The sequence below is a fragment of the Coptis chinensis genome, chromosome 4 (assembly GCF_015680905.1).
Source record: "Coptis chinensis isolate HL-2020 chromosome 4, ASM1568090v1, whole genome shotgun sequence".
Classification (NCBI taxonomy): domain Eukaryota; kingdom Viridiplantae; phylum Streptophyta; class Magnoliopsida; order Ranunculales; family Ranunculaceae; genus Coptis; species Coptis chinensis.
The window spans coordinates 105,376,887-105,396,108 of record NC_141459.1 but is presented as its reverse complement, the minus strand read 5'-3'; the positions used below and the strand labels follow the sequence as shown (position 1 = coordinate 105,396,108).

General features: G+C 35.7%; 1 non-coding gene and 1 pseudogene across 2 annotated transcripts; one reads left to right on the top strand and one right to left on the bottom strand.

The window, feature by feature from the left end:
- Positions 1-1,524: 1,524 nt before the first annotated feature.
- LOC147506610 (U1 spliceosomal RNA) lies at positions 1,525-1,687 on the top strand. Its single transcript, XR_015194078.1, has one exon. It is a non-coding gene; the product is annotated as a U1 spliceosomal RNA (small nuclear RNA).
- Positions 1,688-16,707: 15,020 nt separating this feature from the next.
- LOC147506609 (serine carboxypeptidase-like 18) lies at positions 16,708-19,153 on the bottom strand (annotated as a pseudogene). The gene is made up of 10 exons (XR_015221153.1): positions 19,023-19,153; positions 18,550-18,858; positions 18,274-18,486; positions 18,085-18,171; positions 17,799-17,984; positions 17,616-17,687; positions 17,439-17,536; positions 17,244-17,357; positions 17,111-17,156; positions 16,708-17,029 (listed from the first exon to the last, which is right to left on the bottom strand). The product of XR_015221153.1 is annotated as a serine carboxypeptidase-like 18 (transcript).
- Positions 19,154-19,222: the final 69 nt, after the last annotated feature.

Below are 19,222 nucleotides of genomic sequence, written 5' to 3'. Positions count from 1 at the left end.
CCTGCGAGTTTGCTATGGGGAGCCACGGATAAACGAAAAAGAAACTCTAACATGGAAATGGCTTCTGGACATGTCACTTTCATGAAATGTACAGGTTGTACCAACTACCAAGTAATTGAAAAGTTTTTTTTTTTCTTTCCGGAGTTTTAGATTTGAATGGTGAATTGCTACTTCTGAAAACCTTATCCACTGCCAGCAAGTTTAATAGGGTCATTGGCATAACAAAAGTCAAATTTCAGTTGCAGCAAGTTGCTTCCGCAACCAACCATTTACACTTTCATACACCTATATCATTTACGTGTCCTCGTCGTATCCATGTCCTAGGTTTTATCATATATGATATAACTTGTGACTATAGGTTAATTTTCTTAGTTCGTAGTACTATGCTATGGTATCTCACATGCAAGACTTCCCTGTAAACAGATGGAAAATCTTCCAAAAAACTATGCATACACATAAGATTGCACACATACTTTTGAGTTTTGACCAATAGCTCAATAAAAGCAAAGAATGCATGATTATATACAGAAAACCATGGATATGGAACACGTTAATGCTCTTAAAGAATAGCTCAAGAAATACAAGGAATATGCATAATAATATACAGCAAACCATAGTTTAGCAGAGGACTCACTTTGTGTACGAGCTAATAGTAATCCTACAAACAAAAATAAGATTCGTAAATTCTTTCTTTAACACCTATGCAGACAATTTCTATGTTACATGGACACGCAATTTATTTATAAAAATCTGTGTTGGATACATTACCCACATGTCCATGTCGGACACGCCACAAACACATATTGTACGTGGTATACCTCAATTTTGGATGGTTCTCCATGTCAAACACTTGGTAATGTCATATAATGATATAGATTTATGAATTTGCTCGAGCTAGCTATAAGCAAGCTGAGACTAATCCGTTTGGTTTAAGTTCCGTTTCTATGATGACAAACCCATGGCAATATGGTACTAATCCAAGCACTATAGATCATGTATGACACCGCAGCTTATTTGTGATATGCATCCATGGTGAGCAAGCAGAGGCGTTTTTTTACGTTCTTTGTTTTCTACTTCAGTACTTCCTAGTGGTTATGTAACATGAGTTTTGCATTGTTACTTTCAATGAAACATCTTTCATTGACAGTCAGTGTATTAGTGTATACAACATGGATGTTCCATTGGGAAAATTTACCAAGAAAAAGCTACTCGGTATAGAGGCAAATTGGCTGGGAAGTTATATTCTCAGGGTGTGTAATCAGGTTGGTCATGATCCAACTGAGCATTGCCAGTTGAACAAGGCAATGAACATCCTGCTAAAGAAAGGACCACAAACTTAGAACCCGAGTTTTGGAATTTGTTATTCGGCAATGTGGTTACCCAAGGTGGGATCTGATCATATTTAGTGTTATGCACACACTCAGTTCATGAAATAGAAAAGAAGGTTTAGTCCCACATGGGGCGGCAAGAGTTTATACAGCTAAAGATGGAGCTATAAAATCATGTTGAGATGCACATTGAAACATACTTACCTGGACGGGGTCAATGGGCGATCAAGAAGTTCCATGGCCTAGGTTAGTGAACTCCATTGCACTTTGGAGGGGTGTTCGCCTAAGATATCTTTGGATAGTCTACGTCTTAATTTGTTGTAATTTGTTGTAGGGGTACGCGTTCGCGCGGCCCCTACCCCTTCCAAATCAAAGTTCAAATTTTAATGTACTGGTAAATTTCTCGAGTCAGACTAATTAAACTTTTTATTTTATCAACTTAAAAACAATTTGAAGATTTTAATACGTGGTTCCACAACACCATAAAAGCTAGATCCGAGTTAATTATTTTAAGAATACACGGGGAACAAATTTATATAAATAAGAATTATTTGAAATAACGACAGTAAGCATTGTACCTCTTGAAGCATCAATTCAAATATTTCAGTTGCTTCATTGTTCAGAACGTTGAAGGTTTTACTACATCAGGTGAGATTCTCCTTTAAGACATATCATCAACCAAACTCAAGTAATTCTGATAACTTGAAACAATGTTAATGACACTATTATGTTGTTTCATAAACTATAAAGTCCAAAAGAGTGAAACTTCGATCACCCAAAACCTCATAATAAATCACATATCATATATAATATTACACATTTAATATCTATCTTACATAGAAGCAAAGGGGAACAATAGCACAACTTAGGGAGTGAACCCCATAAAAATCGGAGATGCCAATTGAGCATTGGAAACTCCCATACCGAGTGTTCCAAAAAACCCACTCTTAACGTGTTTATATTTTAAGCCCGCATTAAGCGATACAAAATTAAATATTATCTCATCTTTGCTCCTCTGACCTTTTTCACTGCCATAATCAATATCCTTTTTACCTTATTTATATTACTTTCACTAGTAAACGGGCACGTGCAACGCACGTGCTAGGTAATAAAAATTGGGGAAAAGAATGAACGCATGTAAATTAGAATAGTAAATTAAAAAGTTAAATAAGGAAAAACACTTCAGTTCTCAAGGTATTTCTAAAGTTGACCTCCAGTGTGTATTTTTTACTGAAAAATATTTGGAGACAATTTTGGTACTTTGTAAACTTGTGCTGTATAATTACCAACCAAGTGTATTACTGCCTCTACCGCTAATCAGGATCAGAGAGAATTTAGTAAGATGTTTACCACTTGATAATAGAACTGAAGCTGTGAAAAAAGAGCCCGTTTACAATTTTGATTATATTCCTATTGCGCTCCCAATAAACAGTCTACTCATTGCAACAACATTAGCATGAGCTCCACAGCACAAAAGGTTTTAACCAGACCAGCAGGTCCGCCGTCCTTCCTTTTCCAATTTGTGAAGAATGACCAGACTTGTCCACCTCAACAAGTCTTACTTAGCAATACTATTGATGTAACTGTTGGCAATATGGAAAAAACTCCCAAGAGGGAAGCAAGTCCAACCCCACCAACACCTTGTCCAGCATATGCAACAACATTTTCCACCTCCATACCAAGATGATTCCTCATTTAAATATGTGTCAGGTGCCTCTCTACAGCATGAATCCTCCAATGTGTGTAGCTGGCGCATAGGAAGTAATTTTGGAAAAAATAATTTAAGTGTGAACCTGTCGGGTAGTTATCATGAGAGAAATGGTCCGAATGTAGGCAACAGTGATGTCGATGCCAAAGATATGTATGCTTAAATATGAAAATCTGGTACCTGGAAAAAGTAGGGTAAGTTGCAGTACTGTGAGCCTCAACATGAGCATACTGGATGGAACTCCACCTTAACCAGATTCATTTACCAGAATAAGTACTGCTTCAAGAAAAAGGGAACTTTTGTTGTTATACTTCGAAATAGGAATCCTTCTAGTGTTAGTGATCATCGCTAGAGCCTTCTAGTGTTGGTCAAAACAACGCATTCTAAGGACTTCCATTTCACCCGCTTAAGTGTGTGAACTGTTTGGTCGTGGAGGTCGAGCATATTTGTGTATATTGATTAGTCTCTATAAAATTAGGTCGGTGAAGTTCTAGGAGCATGTGGGTACCGGAGAAGGAGAGCATTTATAATCTATTTAGGGGCAATAAGCAATCCAATCGATGCACCCCCGCAAGTTGAGTTGGATGCTACCACCGGTTAACTAAGCGAGTAAGTTTTGCCAAAAATGTAGTGTTTTTTTCCTTATTCAAGTGAAGAGACACTAACCAAAGATTCATAATCATAACAAATACACCCTAGGTCAAAACAAATACACCCAATTTTCATGTTAAAACAAATTATGAAAGTGAATATATATGTAGTCTAAAGGAAAACCAACTTTAAATCTATAACAGGAAAAAATTAGAGTTTAAGCATCGTCAAGATATTACTGGAAAAACTTGATGCGAGGAGACCAAGAAACCAATCCACGCTTATGCATTTTATCTAACGACTTACAACACAAAAATCACAAGAAGGGAAATAGTATCTTACAACTTATTTTTGTTGTTGTGAAATAGCTCTCCAAAAAATTACCGATGGAATGGGAAAGATCAAAGTTAGAGAGCAAATAATTGCTTTAAATCCATAAAAATTAACAAAGAAAACACATAAGACTTACACATTCCCATTAGAACATTCTCTTGTATCGTGCCTTCCCATGTGAAATTGTTATAAGAAACATTCCCTGTAAGAGATACTACCATGTAAGATCATTTTGTTCTAAATCAACATAAGAAGCTCCTAAAAACATAAGAAGAAAGTGTACTTGTTCAGGCATGCACCTTCTACCTTTTGCTGGACACCATAACATCCAAGGATAGAAAATGCAAATAATAATAATAATAGATTAAAAGGGATTGCTCAAGTGGTTGGAAGAGCTGATGGAAACCAAAAGTACCCTGAGTATAGCAACTCAGATAGGCACTTTAAGTCAAATAACTACAGAGGTAAACTAAGCTGGGGAACCTAACCAAGTCTACAATTTAGAGTAGCTCTTAAAGAGTGATAATTAGTTTGCCTAAGTCGACCGACCTCTGCACCAATCAACAATTAATCCAAATAATCCTGAAATTATTTCAAGTGGCATGCAAAGTAACAAATAAAATAAAGACATGAATATTAAGGACATATACTTACACATTTCTGTTTCTTCCCAAGACCCATGCAGGTATAGCTCCAGTAAGCATGTTATGGTTTGGGCTAAACATGTTACTCAGGTTTATCCGTGTCTTGCATTCTCTAAGGACAAAGTACTGATACCCCATTTCTAGATATTTTATTTGCTTCTACATGTGGTATATATGGCTATAACGAAATAAATATAGGTTCCAGGAAACCTCCTAATTCTATATCTTATCAACTTGAGTATCTAATTACCAATTTACCCTTTGTGTTAAGAGCAAAAAAAAAGTGGCTGTCTAACTTTCTGGTTCCCTTTCCATTTAAAACTTAGGCATAAAACCGGAAATACGGGAACTAATTGGGAAATCTGGTATCCGTGGTTACATAACCTAACGAAAAAACAAAACAAAACATAATTATTATTCTACACTGGAGAATAAAATATCTAAAAAAAATGCAATACGAATAACATTTTTTTTATCATTGTCTTCAAAATGATCTAGCGAATTCATCAGTTCTTTTTTTTTTTTGCCGTTTTAAATATTTTGGTCGGTTTAAATAAGTAGGTAGGTTGGACAAAGAAAGAAATTGTAGCTAGCTAACAAAAGCAATTTTTTTTATGATAGTAAACACTCTTATAATTTGGTTGATAAGGAACCATAAGACCGATTATTCTCAAAATATGAAGAAAAGAAAACAAAGAGAAATAAAAATAAGTATATTTGTTATCACTGTGAAATACTCAAAAGTATACTTGGAAGACACAAAATTAAGTTGAAAAAATAGAAAACTGAATTAAGAAAATGGGGTAGAAAGAGCAAATCAAATATTCGAACTGTAGATTGTAATAGAAAAATAACATTTAAATAGCAATAAATCTTGTTTAGATACATACGTCTATTACAATAAGGCTTGAATTCTGAAATCCCTAAAACTACAATTGCGGAAAACCCATAAAACATTGAAAACACATTTAAATAGATTGAAGGGCATAATGGAAAAGAGTGTGTGTAAACTGTAAAGTCCTTGGTCATCTCTTTGAGTTGAGAAAAGTATAAGCAAGTAACTTCACACCGGTGATTTAACTTTCAAATTCCAAGTTCCATTGTTATCTAGAAAGAAAGAAAGAAAAATAGGGATGCTTAGACACAGGTAAATTAAAATGAAATGCTATATCTAAACCACATAAGCATTATGAGAAACGCAGTCATATGCTGCCATTCATCACATCCTATGGAAATCAAACATTAAGATGGAGCAATAGGGATGCATGAAGAATTAGAACACATGAAATCGTAACTCATTTTTTGCAATGGATACAGATGAAGTTCTTTCGGCATTAATGGTTCAAATCACGCATGAAAATAAAATAGAGGAAGGCAACATACAATAAACTGTTTAATTAAGATTTAATTCAAACTGAAAGTAAAAGTGAAATTAGGAAATAGGAACCTTACCTCTTCCATTGCGGTTGTAGAGGTAATGGAGAGTATGCAGGGGGCTAGACTAATTAGAGGGAGAAGTAGTTAGGGATTAGAGGATGATTTACTTTTCTTTGTAAAATCTGGAAAGGTGTTGAAACGGTGTAAAGAATTTTGTGTGGTTTCCTACAAATTGGAAACAGAGAATTGTATCAAAGAGTTTTATTTACTTACTTGCATTTATAACGAAGCAAAGAATGCCACCTGAATAATCGACTGGTTTCAGAATTTTTCTAATCGCTAATAATGTTTTGAAGAAGAAGCAAAAGTTGTTCTGTGATTACCTGCAAATGAAAATCAGAGAATTGAACCTGTTTTCTACAAAAAGGCCTGAAAACATTCAGAATCATGATCTTACCGGTTGGAAGTCTCCTGTGCAGAAGAATAGATCTACAGAAAAAGAAAAATGGAGAGAAAAAGAAAAATGGAGAGGGAAAAAGTAGCCACTCTCAATAGCATTCGTTGGTCGCTCTTCGCGGAACGGGTTTTAATTGGGAATATCAGGAATGGAGAAGACGAACGAACCGCGAAATTGTGTCTCTGTAGACGTTGAGTTTTATAGCCCTGGAATGCTATAAATTACCGATTTACCCTTTCCGCGAAGAGAAAAAAAAAATGGCTGTCCGATTTTCCGGTACCCTTTGGATTTAAAACTTTGGCCTAAAACCTGGAATTGAATGTGCAACGCACGTACCCATTTACGGTATTCATTCAGAAGTCCATAACTCAGTCAATCACTGTGTAGTACAGTTAGTAACTCAGTTCCCTATAGATAAATGCACAATGAGTATGTTTTGTTTTGTTTTTTCGTTAGGTTATGTAACCACGGAATTACGGAATTCTTTCATAGAGACATAGACAGCCACTATTACATTCTATTGGATTATCAAAATGATTAGGCCCTCAGCTCGTGCAAGTAGAGATGGGTAGTTAAAGTAGGAAGGAAGTTTAGTGTTGTAGCTTCGTCTAATTATTCGTTGTAGTACTAATTTCCTTAATCATGTGAAACAACGTTTGTCATGCATCTTATTATCTTATTTTTGTTCTTCCTTCTAGGTTGTGGATGCATTCATGGCAGTCAGACCTCTTCCGCGGATGTTTGATTAGTCAAAGAAGCGAAACAGTTATACCTAATTTCTATGATGTCTTGCTGTTTCTCGGCTACTTGTAGACTTATTTTTCAGTCAAGTTAATGGGAATTGATGGATTAGACCAGTTTACAAAGCAAATATTTTTGATAGCAGTGAGACAATCTATTCTCAACTGAAAATGATATCGCTTTAGATGGTTCATTCGTTAGTTTCCAAGAAACTTCCCTCTTAATTGAGCCTTAAATTGGCTGAATTGATGGCCTTTACCTAGCCATGGTAAAGTATTACAGTTTCTATTTCTTGGATAAGCTCACCTAAAGTGATGGGCGTGCAGGCAAAGTTCTTGGAGTTATAGTTCCCATTGATAGCAACTAAACGGGTGTAATAAAAGTGTGGACGTGCTTGCATTGTAATATTATGTTGCAGAATGACGAAGTTTGTCATTAATGTACATTAAGCACTTTCGTACAAAGCTTAAACGAGGAAGCATGGGCCATTTCCATTAAGAACAGATTCATGTGAACTTATATGATCTAAACTTGGATTCCTCCACCATTTTGAATCATTTGCCTGTTGGATTACGGAAGTTTTGCTAATACGTAAATGACACAATTTACTATCAAGCTATATCCAGTGCATGCGAGAAGTTGGATTTGAATAAGCTCTTTTATCTTAAAATATATCAGTGGGTCTCCCATGAACAACGACTACTAACACGATGAATCATATGATGTGACTCTTGTTCAAGAGTAACATCCTGCAGTTTAATTTGTTGAGATACTGTACGAAGAACCAAAGCAGCAACTGAAGATCCGATCCTCTATGCCAAAGTTAATTAAAACCTGCTATAATCGTCCAAAAGCATATCTGAGAGCTCCACGCCAGCAAGTCCTGGATTGCCAATAGAAGAGCAATCCAGATTGAATTAAGCAGCTAGCAGGTGGTGAAATCCAGGATACAGCAGTAGTATAAAGCTGGAGAAGCAGTAGTTTTCTGATGAATTAACTAATGTGCAACTTTCTGACTCAAGTTGATAAGATATAGAATTAGGAGGTTTCCTGGAACCTATATTTATTTCGTTATAGCCATATATACCACATGTAGAAGCAAATAAAATATCTAGAAATGGGGTATCGATTTTTTGTCCTTAGAGAATGCAAGACACGGATAAACCTCGAGTAACATGTTTAGCCCAAACCATAGAAAGCACGAGCAAAAAGTTGCATTCAAAGAAAGAAGTGCAGAAGTTGAGCACAAATAAGAATGTTTTTGTTTTCTAAAGATCATGCATGGTTTTGTTCATAAATAATATTGTCTAAAACAGACATACAGTTGCAGGATCAGCTGAGCCGTGTTCTTTGACAAAGGCTTCCAAAACTCCACCAACTCGGACATAATCTGATTTTTGTATGGTAAGGCGGTAGGCCGGTAGGGAAAGGGAATTGCACTCATCATGGGGAGAGATCCTAAGCTCCCATTGACTTCTATTCCAAAAAGCATAGTTAAGCAACTTCACTCAGGTTAAAGATTACAAAGAGAATCACAAAAGAAACAGGATGACACTTCACCTAATGATTGACATATTCACTACTTCACCTAACTGAGTTTTCCATTTCCAACGTGAACTCCTTAGTTGAGTTATTTTTACCTCCAACTACTCTATATTATCGAATGAAAATCTGTATATTTGTTGCTCCACCATTAAAGAATGTTGATAAACTTAAGGCAATATATTTGATATATTCAATGAATGAAGAATGTACTTAAAGAAGTGCATCCCCCAAACTTGAAATAATTTATATATGTAGCTTAAGTATCCAGAAGAAGAGGCAAGAATGTGAAGAAACAATACATGCACATGCAGAACATACATAGATAAAGAAATTATAATCCGAAAAATGCATAGGCAGAACAAATACAAACCAATGCATTTATTATGCATCTACTCCAAAAACACAAACAAATTGTATTTTAAAATGAAATACACTTAGTATTACAAAAAGCATGACCCTTGGAGTCTATAAACAAAAGCTTAAAAAGAGCAACAAAGAACATCACCAAAATGAGCAACTAATAGAACCCAATATTTTTCATGCTCATTAGTAAACATCCATAGAAACCAAAGACAGTAGGCTTTAGTAAAACCTTAAGAAGGTGCTGCAGAAGAAATCATCCCAGCTTTCTTCCCTAGCATAAGCGAAAATCCCACCAAAGATCAATAATAGACCCTCGTGATCTCCGATGGGCTTCAACTTATATTCCTTTCCAAAGTAGTATGATTAATCGGTTGTTCTCCGCAAGCTCAACAAGAATAACAACATCACCTGTAGAACACTCATCACACAACCTCCCCTCTGATTCCAGTAATAGAACACTCATCGCAACTGAATTCCTAAAGAATATCCTTGCATAAGACTCCTCCACAACCGCCTTGACCCCTGCAGCACCAAGTGCAACAGGGGCATGTTTGCTCGATGACCCACAACCAAAATTATCTCCGGTTTAGATTTGACTTCACCTGTTTCAATGAATCGAGTTTCATAAGTAAAGGGAAGACCAATGAGGGCATGAGATCCAAGCTTGCGACATGTGATGCTTCTCTCAGGTGCTTATTTGAAGTTAATGCTGGATTGAAAACTGAAGCTGAAGTAGTCGCCAATGATTGATCGCTTCAGACAACTAATGAACTTTTCTTTCACTGTCTGCAAACCTTTTGAAAAAAGTCAGTATAAGGCAATGCTCAAGGACCAATGTTAGCTTCGTTTAGACAAACAAAAGAAGAAAAACATAATACATGCCCAATATGCATCGAATACATTGCCCCAAACTTTGTCAACAGGGCGTGTGGAAATATAGGAAAAAAGGAAAGGCATGCTGAAGAATATGTACCACAACGCTCTTAACTTTTAAGCATATTCTCTAAAGCTGACCAAAACTGCTACACAAAAGTTTTAGAACCTATTACACCTATACATTAGCATATCAGCATATGGTAGGTGGAATCGATCGAATTCAATATTGAATTGAATTTAAGTAGTCACTACTTACTCATTTTTCTTTCTTAATCATCTACTGATTCAGTCTTCGCATGGGCAGTATACCATTGAATTTGTTTAGGAAATGAAAAAAACCAATAAGTTAAACTAAGTATTGATAAGGTGAGAAAATTTGTACTTTGTACTTGATCATCGGCAATGTATTGATAGGTTCTTCTTTAATAGTGATTATCCCCTACGATTCTGTTCTTGTTGAGCATCATGCATCATTCGTTATCGACGTCTGCTTTTGCTTATTTCTCGTTCTCTGGTACTTTGTTAATAAGAAAGCCAAATCTTTATGAGAACGAATTCCAAGCACGACAAAACTAATACCAAAAAACTAATTGCAACCAATATATTAGAATAGAATAGTAAGACTTGATTTAATATATAAGACTTGATATATAACACTTGATTGCAATCAAGTTAAGAAGCAAGTATCGGTTTTATATATAAGACTTGATTTAATTCTTCTTAGCTTCATAATCTAGTCCCAACAAATTGCAAAGATATCGTATGGACATTGTGCTCATTGAATGTCTTTCAAAGAAATTGTAGCATTATTTAAATTGAAACAATCCCTTAAAAACTAAACTAACCTTTGAGTATGATACTGAAAATGAAGCGTGCAACCACAGTAAGCCTGTAACATGCAGAGTAGCGATATTAGTGAATACTTAAGGTGGGAAAAGAAGCAAAAAATAAAACCGAAAAGAAAGAAAAAAAATCAGAGCAGTGAAATACATAATGGAAGTGAAAAGGGACGAATCTATCCATCCTATTCTTATCCCACCTATCGATCGGAAATATTGCCATCCCACCCCAAGAATCTCGGATTTGAGTCTATTCCGATTTCGCTACACATCAACACTCGAACTCCGAAACTGAATCCCTATGAACAGCAATCGATCCGGGACATCCGAACGGAATCACGATCACGCTTGTGGTAATAAACAACTGGACATCGCCACTACCTACCGGAAAAAAAAACTCGCCGCTTCCGGTTCAGATGCAAGAAGATGTTTGGGAAAAAAAAACAAAAGAAGAAAACTTTTTCTGCCATTGCCTACGAAATGACAATCGAGTTTTGGAGGATGAGAGACGAAATAGAACGCAGGTTTTCGTTTATTGCAGAAAATTAACTTTTTTTTTTTAATTTGTGAATACGTAATGATTCAGTAAAAGGAGCGAAAGAAAGAAAATTAAGAAAGAAGAGATATACAGACATAAGTGTTTACCAAGATAAAGGTAAGGGAGAAGCAGAGAGTAACATGATAATTTGTTACTTAGAAGAAGTGATTATGATTTATGATATTCAATACACCATTGGTTGCCACCACGTTTTTGGATTAAGCCTGTGCACAATGAAGGTTATATTTTTTTGAATCATGATAATATCACACGGGAAAACAATCATATACAAAAGTAATCTAACCTCTTCCATGGCTAGGCAATGCGTCCAAACTGCAAGAGGAATATGAAATTGGAGACTGTGAGAGAGTAGAAGATAAACAAAAAAAATCAGTAAATGGCAAGGCAATTTAGAGATGGTTGAGGAGAATCGCAGGAATATAGAAGAATAATATATATTTTTCTCTTTTTTTTTACCTTTTAATTGGGAAAGCAGAGAGAGTTCGAAACGGTGCGTTGTTTGCGATGAGTTTTTTCTTTTTTTTCGAGTATGAGAATATCTAATGACCAATTTACCCTTTGTGTGAAGAGCAAAAAAAAGTGGCTGTCTAACTTTCCGGTACCCTTTCTATTTAAAACTTTGGCATAAAACCGGGAATACGGAAACTAATTGGGAAATCTGGTATCCGCTTTATATATAAGATATTCAAGCGAGCAGATCGAAGTCATGAGTTTCTACATGAAAACCTGGCTGGCTGATCGAAAGTATCTCAGTGATGGGAAGAGAGTAGTGTCAATAAGTTGAGTAACAATCACGACCACAATGACTGGAAAACTTTATATGCAAGACAGCAATAAGACATTATTTTTACATAGAATCTTATTCGAGTCTAATGCGAGTGTTCATGACTAAGTACATCCAAATTTTCTTTTCTTTTCTTTTTCCTATGTAGAGTATCAGGGGTGGATCAAGGCAATCGGGCCTTAAGCAAAGTTCCAATAAAATTGTTACATCTTATAGATTTGTTTACGTTATTTCTATTTCATATAAATGCAAACCCTTAGTTTATTTAACAAAAAATTTAGAAGATAACAATTATTATAAAAATTGATCATAATTTTATTTATTTTTTAATAGTCTTCTCACAAACTTTTTTTTTAATTGAATTTTATTGATAAAAAGAATATAGATATATACAAAGTGAAGTAGAAACATAAGAGTGTTGTGAGGGAGATCCTCACAGACAGAGAGATCCAAGACAAGACACTATAAATACATGAAGAAGACTGGAAGAAGAAAAAATGTCCTCCACCTAGAACACCGTAACAAATCATGGCCGAACAACAAGGTCACAAATTTGAAATTTCAATAGATTTATTTAACAAATAATTACACAAGAGAGAGAGGGAGGAAAAAGAATTCTACACCAAATTAAACATCTTTGAGAGCAGTAAATCTTGACCACCTTCTAACTCTCTCAACTAAAAATCCTAGACCCCTGTTCCACGAAGACAAATTTCTGGAACCTCGTTTTCAAGAGCACTAATGTTTCGTTTTATTCCTTGGTGAGAATTACAAAGGTTTCAAAGTAACAACAAAATGACACACCTTTTCTTTTTCATAGATAAGCATGCATGCATCTTTCTCTTTGCCATCTACTTCTTGAACTTCTCATCTCTGCAAAAGAAATTGAAAAATCAAATAAAATTTAAGGATAAAATGATTCTGAACTTAATTTTAAAATTAATAAATGATGTTTACCTCATCATTGAACTAGCTATTTTCAGTTTTCAGATACAACGATATAAGTCACCACCACATTTTGCCTTGTGTATCTGTAGGGTGAGAACCATAGGAAAAGAAAATACAACACCAATTTGTATGTTGATCTTAAAGCATATATATAACCTCTTCTAAGCTTGTAAACTCGGTTTCTTGAAACGCCAATTGCTTTCTCAGACATTGAGAACAGTCATAGTCAGGAATTGTAGACTTCATGTACAATTTTATGGACTCCATCAAACTTCCAGCTGCTCCTAGACACGTCAATTCAATTTTTCTACACGTCAAGTCCTCTGTATACACTTTATTGCACGCACATGTTATCTAGAAAGTAAAATAAAATCTTAGTAAACAAATTAAAAAACTCCAAAAACATTAATATCCAAGAACTTTATGTAGTCTGCATACCTTCTGCCTATTTTGAATCTGATATTTATCAACACTTAGATAACATCCGACTGCCATGTCCCAGAAATGAACACACTTGTCTTCTTTATGCTTGACGGATTCACCTGGTAGGAATTTGAATTAACAATATCAATAACATCCATCGTTAAAGGCTCATCCTCAAGCACATAAAGGAAATTATGCAGTACACTAGATACGGAGGCAGGATTCTAAACCAAGTGGTGCGAGATTATGTGCACACCCCCACCCCACTCCCCAAAAATATGCAATTTTGTTTTTTATTTTTTTTTGTTAGCAGGTCTAAACAATAAATATCAACAAAATTATGCATTTATTTCAATTCACAAAACTAGAGGGCGTTGACTACTGAGAATTTAATATTGACTTAAGTACTTAAGTCATTAATTGATACTACTATGTCTATATATATCTACATAATCTAGTCTACAAGTCTACAACAATTTAACAAATTGTTAACTTCTTATAATACTGTAATTCTATATAACACTACTATAATGTGGAGAAAACTATAAAAGATTAACATTGAAAATAAAAAATTAACTTGTTTTGTTTTGTTATTTGTTATTTGTTTTTTTTAAGTGAAAATTTTATTGATAATGATAACGAGTTTTACAAATAATTAAAATAAACGTGCAATAAGCTGCGTCGCAAGTCCTTTATGAATTTGTTTTTTGTTTGGGTTGAGGTCTGATGCTTGTTTAAGAATAGAGAGTGAAAGAAATGAGGGAGAGCTTACGAGTTTGTTATGGGTGATTAGAATTATACAAAAACAGTTGGGCTTTGGGCCTTTTGCTAGTTGTTTTAGTCTAATTAACCCATCAAACTTTCAAAGACACATTTGTCCATTTTTAATGGTTTTGGACTCAAAATAAATGATAAATTATAATTTTGTAAGGGTAAAAAGAGAAGTAAAAAAAAAAAGTTGGTTTATTGGAATGTTTTTTTTTTTATATTCTAGCATTTGAGCCTAGACAATGCCCTAATCCATGTTCTTCACCAATCTTGCTTTCCATAAAATATAATACAAGTGCACTTTATGTATGTACCCAAAACAACTTTAGCTAACATACAGGATATACCCTGCACAAGTTTGATCAATTTACATAAACTATGTTGTTAAGTAATACGAGGTTTTGAAGTCATAAGGTCATCATGATTACTATTTTTTGAAACAGAGGATACCTTCACATATTTGTCTAAGCAGCAGTTTGGGGTTAACAATATTAATAAACCAGAGAAAATGAATATGAGGACTAAGTTTTGTTCCTCTGTTGATCTGGTGGTATCTATTGCTTTACGTCTAGTTATGAGGACTAAGTTCTGTTCCTCTGTTGATCTGGTGGTATCTATTGCTTTACGTCTAGTTATCTCCAGTAGAACAACTCCAAAACTGCATACATCTGACTTCAATGTCAGCTGACCTGTTCTAGCATACTCTGGGGCACAATATCTGTATGTCTCCATTACTGGTCTCGAGTTCAACTCCTACTAGGTGAAGATGTCCAGTCTTTCTACTTGTGTATTTCCAGCGTATCTCGCTGAGGGGGAGTGTTGACATATATGAGCCTCTAATATATTAATAAAATTGACCCTTCACATAAGTTCGAGCTTATGGAGAAATTGACAATTTAACAGTTCTCACATGATTTTTAAAGCAAAAACTACTATAACTAATGTCTAATCAAATCTATAGTATGTCTGGAATGGACTTTCTATAGTTGGGACAAATAGTGGCCTAGTAGTTCTCCAAAGACAGTCTCCTAAGTTCAAGAGAGCATCCTTATTGGCAGATGCATCTATTCCAAAGTTAGCTTCTCTCAATGTGTGAGTGATCCACCATTGTTCCATCTGTGAAGCTGCTCTCAACCATCTTGCTTTTAGGTGCCAAGGGAGAGTACGTCTTTCCTTTAACTTCCAGAATCGTTGCATGCCATTGAGCCACTCTTTATCCACATGTTCATCCATCCCTTATCAACTGCCATTTCAAATGCAAGTACCATGGTTGTACATGTTGCGTAAGCACAACGTAATTTTTCTATTTTGGTAATTAAAAAAATAAATAAAAAATTAGCTGGCACCGAGTAAAAAACAGTTACTTGCTTCGGAATAAACCGTGTGATATTTTGCTACTACGTAAAACAAAAGCAAAACCCACTGGGCTTATAAGATGAAGAACCAAGCCCGGTCGATGAGCAAATGAGACCTGTGCATTAGTCTCTAAATGTCTATCTGTGATAGGATTGCCATTTGACAATCAGATAAACCTACATACACGACAACTATAGCTTCATTTCAGTTGTGAAATTAACAGTAGTATGTCTGCATGTGATAAAATTCTATGACTTAGTTGTAAATAGGGCTGGAAATGGTGCGGGTTTTGACCCGAATCCGACCCGATCCAAACCCATTTCAACGGGTTTGGACATTAATAATGAGTCCGAATAAGAAAATGGGTCGGATATGGATTATCCATTTTTAATTCAGATTCAAATATGGTTTTACTTAAACGGTTGGATCCTCCTAGATCCGAATCCAAAATATAAAATTTTGTTAATATATCTTCCAAATAATAATAGGTCTCTCTTTTTGTAGACCGTGGGTGATTGAGAACTTGTGGTTCGCAATTCGGTCGGTCGGTCGGATCCGATTATCCCATTTACGAAAATGGTTCGATATGGTATGCCATTTTGGATTCATTCGGGTAATGGATCTGGATCTCGTTTTGTATTGAAAAAATGGATCTGGATATGGATATAGTCTGATCCGACCCGAACCCGCTCCATTTCCAGCCCTAGTTGTAAACGTTTGGGAATTTAAAAGTTGTTGACACGCCGAAAAATCCTAAGGTGCCAAATAATTGAATTATAAGAGGGTCTCTCTGGGGTTCCGTCATGAGGTAGTGAAATAGTTGCATATCACCGGACTCATCCACACCAATGCATCTGAATATGGAACATAACTTCAACAATTAAATTTGGTGTCATATGTATTATTATAATTTAAAACTTGTGCAAGTCTGCGTGTGTACGCCTTTTGCCGTGTTCTTGATATTATTTGAAGTGTGGGAACTACATTAGCAAAGGGGAATCAATTATACTAAGGTGACATCCCCTAACCCCTAAAAAAGTGTGTTACGCTGTTTGCATAAGAAACTGTAACCAAAAAATAGCTAAAGATGATTTTGTAATATTGCGTCTACAAATTGCTTATTTGGTTTCCAAATTCAAATAAGAAACAAACAAGTGGCAAACACCAAGAATTCATAGGCCAATAAGAAATACCAAATAAAAAGGAGTTCATAAAAACAAGAGTTTTCCTGCACGGTCGTGGTGAGCATGGGCAACAGTCACGACGATTTCGTTAATAGTGCACTCGCAACAAGTTCTGTCTCAACTACAAAGGATTGTGAGATAACCACCTAGCTATCATGGCAAGGCATTCCTCAGGCTTGTATTCTGGAGCCGTGTGTCCCCTTGCCTGGAGAAGCAAATGCAGAATATCGGATTGCATAATATATCATATCATTACTAGACTTGAGAAGGAGAGGTACATTCTTACCTTGACAGTTGCAAATGTCATGCGGTTAGAGTATGCCCTCGTATACCTGCTAGCATAAGACTATATTGCTTAGCTATCAGATTTTGCAGAGAAGACTCTAGGGCGGTTGAAACTTGTAAGTCAAAAAACATACCCTGCAACTTGACCACTGACTAACCACGGCCGCCAGTCGTCTATAATAGAGTAGTTGAGGGATTTAATCCAGGCTTGGGTACCCAAGTGATTTTTACCATTGTCATGGTCCCCACTGCAAGATAAAATAATAATATTAGTAATTGAAGCACTTTAATGGAAAATGGAACCATGTAGCCATTCACTCTAATACAACTAGCTACTGTGATTCTGATGATAAATTATACTACTTTGAACATCTCTTTCCAAAGGTAACTTCTTAAATTTGCATCTTACCCATGTGTTTATTGATCCCTGAATGTCATCACAGAATACCCAACTGATGTTAATTATATCCCATCTCCCTCTTTGAATAGCTGTGAAACAATCATACCTTTCTGATATGGAGAGCATTGCGAACACTATCGTCATTTGCCCAGTAGACCAGGGACACATAATTAAATTCCTACATAGTGAAGTTCAATGATTAATTAGGTATTGCTGAAAACTTCTTAGCATGTGAAGAGTATGCACTAACATACTTACACGCAAGTTTAGAGAAAGAGATGGAACTTACCCTGCACTCAGACTTAGGAGAAAGCAAACCTGGAAGTTTCTTTCCAAGAAATCTTCGATCTCCTTGTATCCTTCTTTCCAAAGGTAACTCTATAGTGCAGTTGTTGGGATCTGAAATGCAGTTTGGCTCCGTAGTATAGCAGTTTGGCTCCAAAATATGGCCTTCGTTCACCCTATTAATCAACTGCTAAACGCAAAAGAAAGTTTGATTTTACATGTCTTTGACAGTTCCAAGAGGACTTACAACTTAGAAGCCCAAGGAGACAGAAAAATCCTCACACTCCCACCTCTAAAGCAGCTCCCAGATTCTTGACACATTCGACGTTCTTAGGATCTACATTTACATACTCTCCTTTGCAAGTCCTTTTCGTCAACTACAAAAACAATAAAATAAATATCACATGCGCCTCAAGAAGAGCAAGCTATACAAGGAAGAAATTCAAAAAATTGGAATGTTTTGTGGTGAATAGAATTACCTCATAGAGTTCGTCTGTTATAAGTGCCATCCTATGGGAGAACAGAATCTTTGAATTACCATCGAAATGCACATCTGTCACTGGGTCCAAGAGTATGGATTTAACACAAATGAAGGCAAGCCGCTCCCACTGTAGTCATCGTTGATCCTTAATGGACCTACATGGAACCAAAGGATTATGGGACTGTAGTATCCTCCTCTTTTACAAGTGCATCTGCCAATGGCCAATGCTCAAGTATTCTAAAACTCATAGGGTGTTTGCTTTGACACTTATTTCTTGATTGCTACAACGGTTAAATAGTCATTAGAAACACAAGGTAACGAGATTGAAAATCTGTAGAAGAGAAACCCCCTTCCCCAGTTTACATTGTCGCCTTGTTTCTTTTCTACTCTTCGATTCTGGTTTGATAGAATGTGATTAATGAAAAAACATGGATCATCTATTTCCAAAACAAGTCCACTGAAAGCTGAGCAACCAGGGCCTCCTGTGAGCCAAAGCATAAGAGGGTCCTCTTTGGGGTTCCTTTCTGACTCGATGAAGTAATAGAATAGTTCCACACCATCTGACTCATCTACATTAACGTATCTGAATTTGGAACATAACTTCACCAATTAAAATGTGCACATATAATTTAAACATGTGTTTCATTTGCTTTAGTATTTTTTGCTATGTAATCATGTTGTTTGCACAAGACATAAAAATGAGATAGTAAGTAATTTGTAGCAGTGAGAGACTAATTAGAAAGTCACCCGGTTTCAAGTTGGAACGGGAGAAGACCTGGATAACCTGGTAGAGCCCTTACTTTTGAGCTTGAGAGTGCTACCACTCCAAAAGAAGAGCAGTCCAGTAGAAGCAGCACAAGTAGAAGAATAAAATGCATTGCGTTCAAGGGACTGTTGTAGGAAAATAGGATGGGCTTACTAGTTATATACTTACTAGATTGATGCAT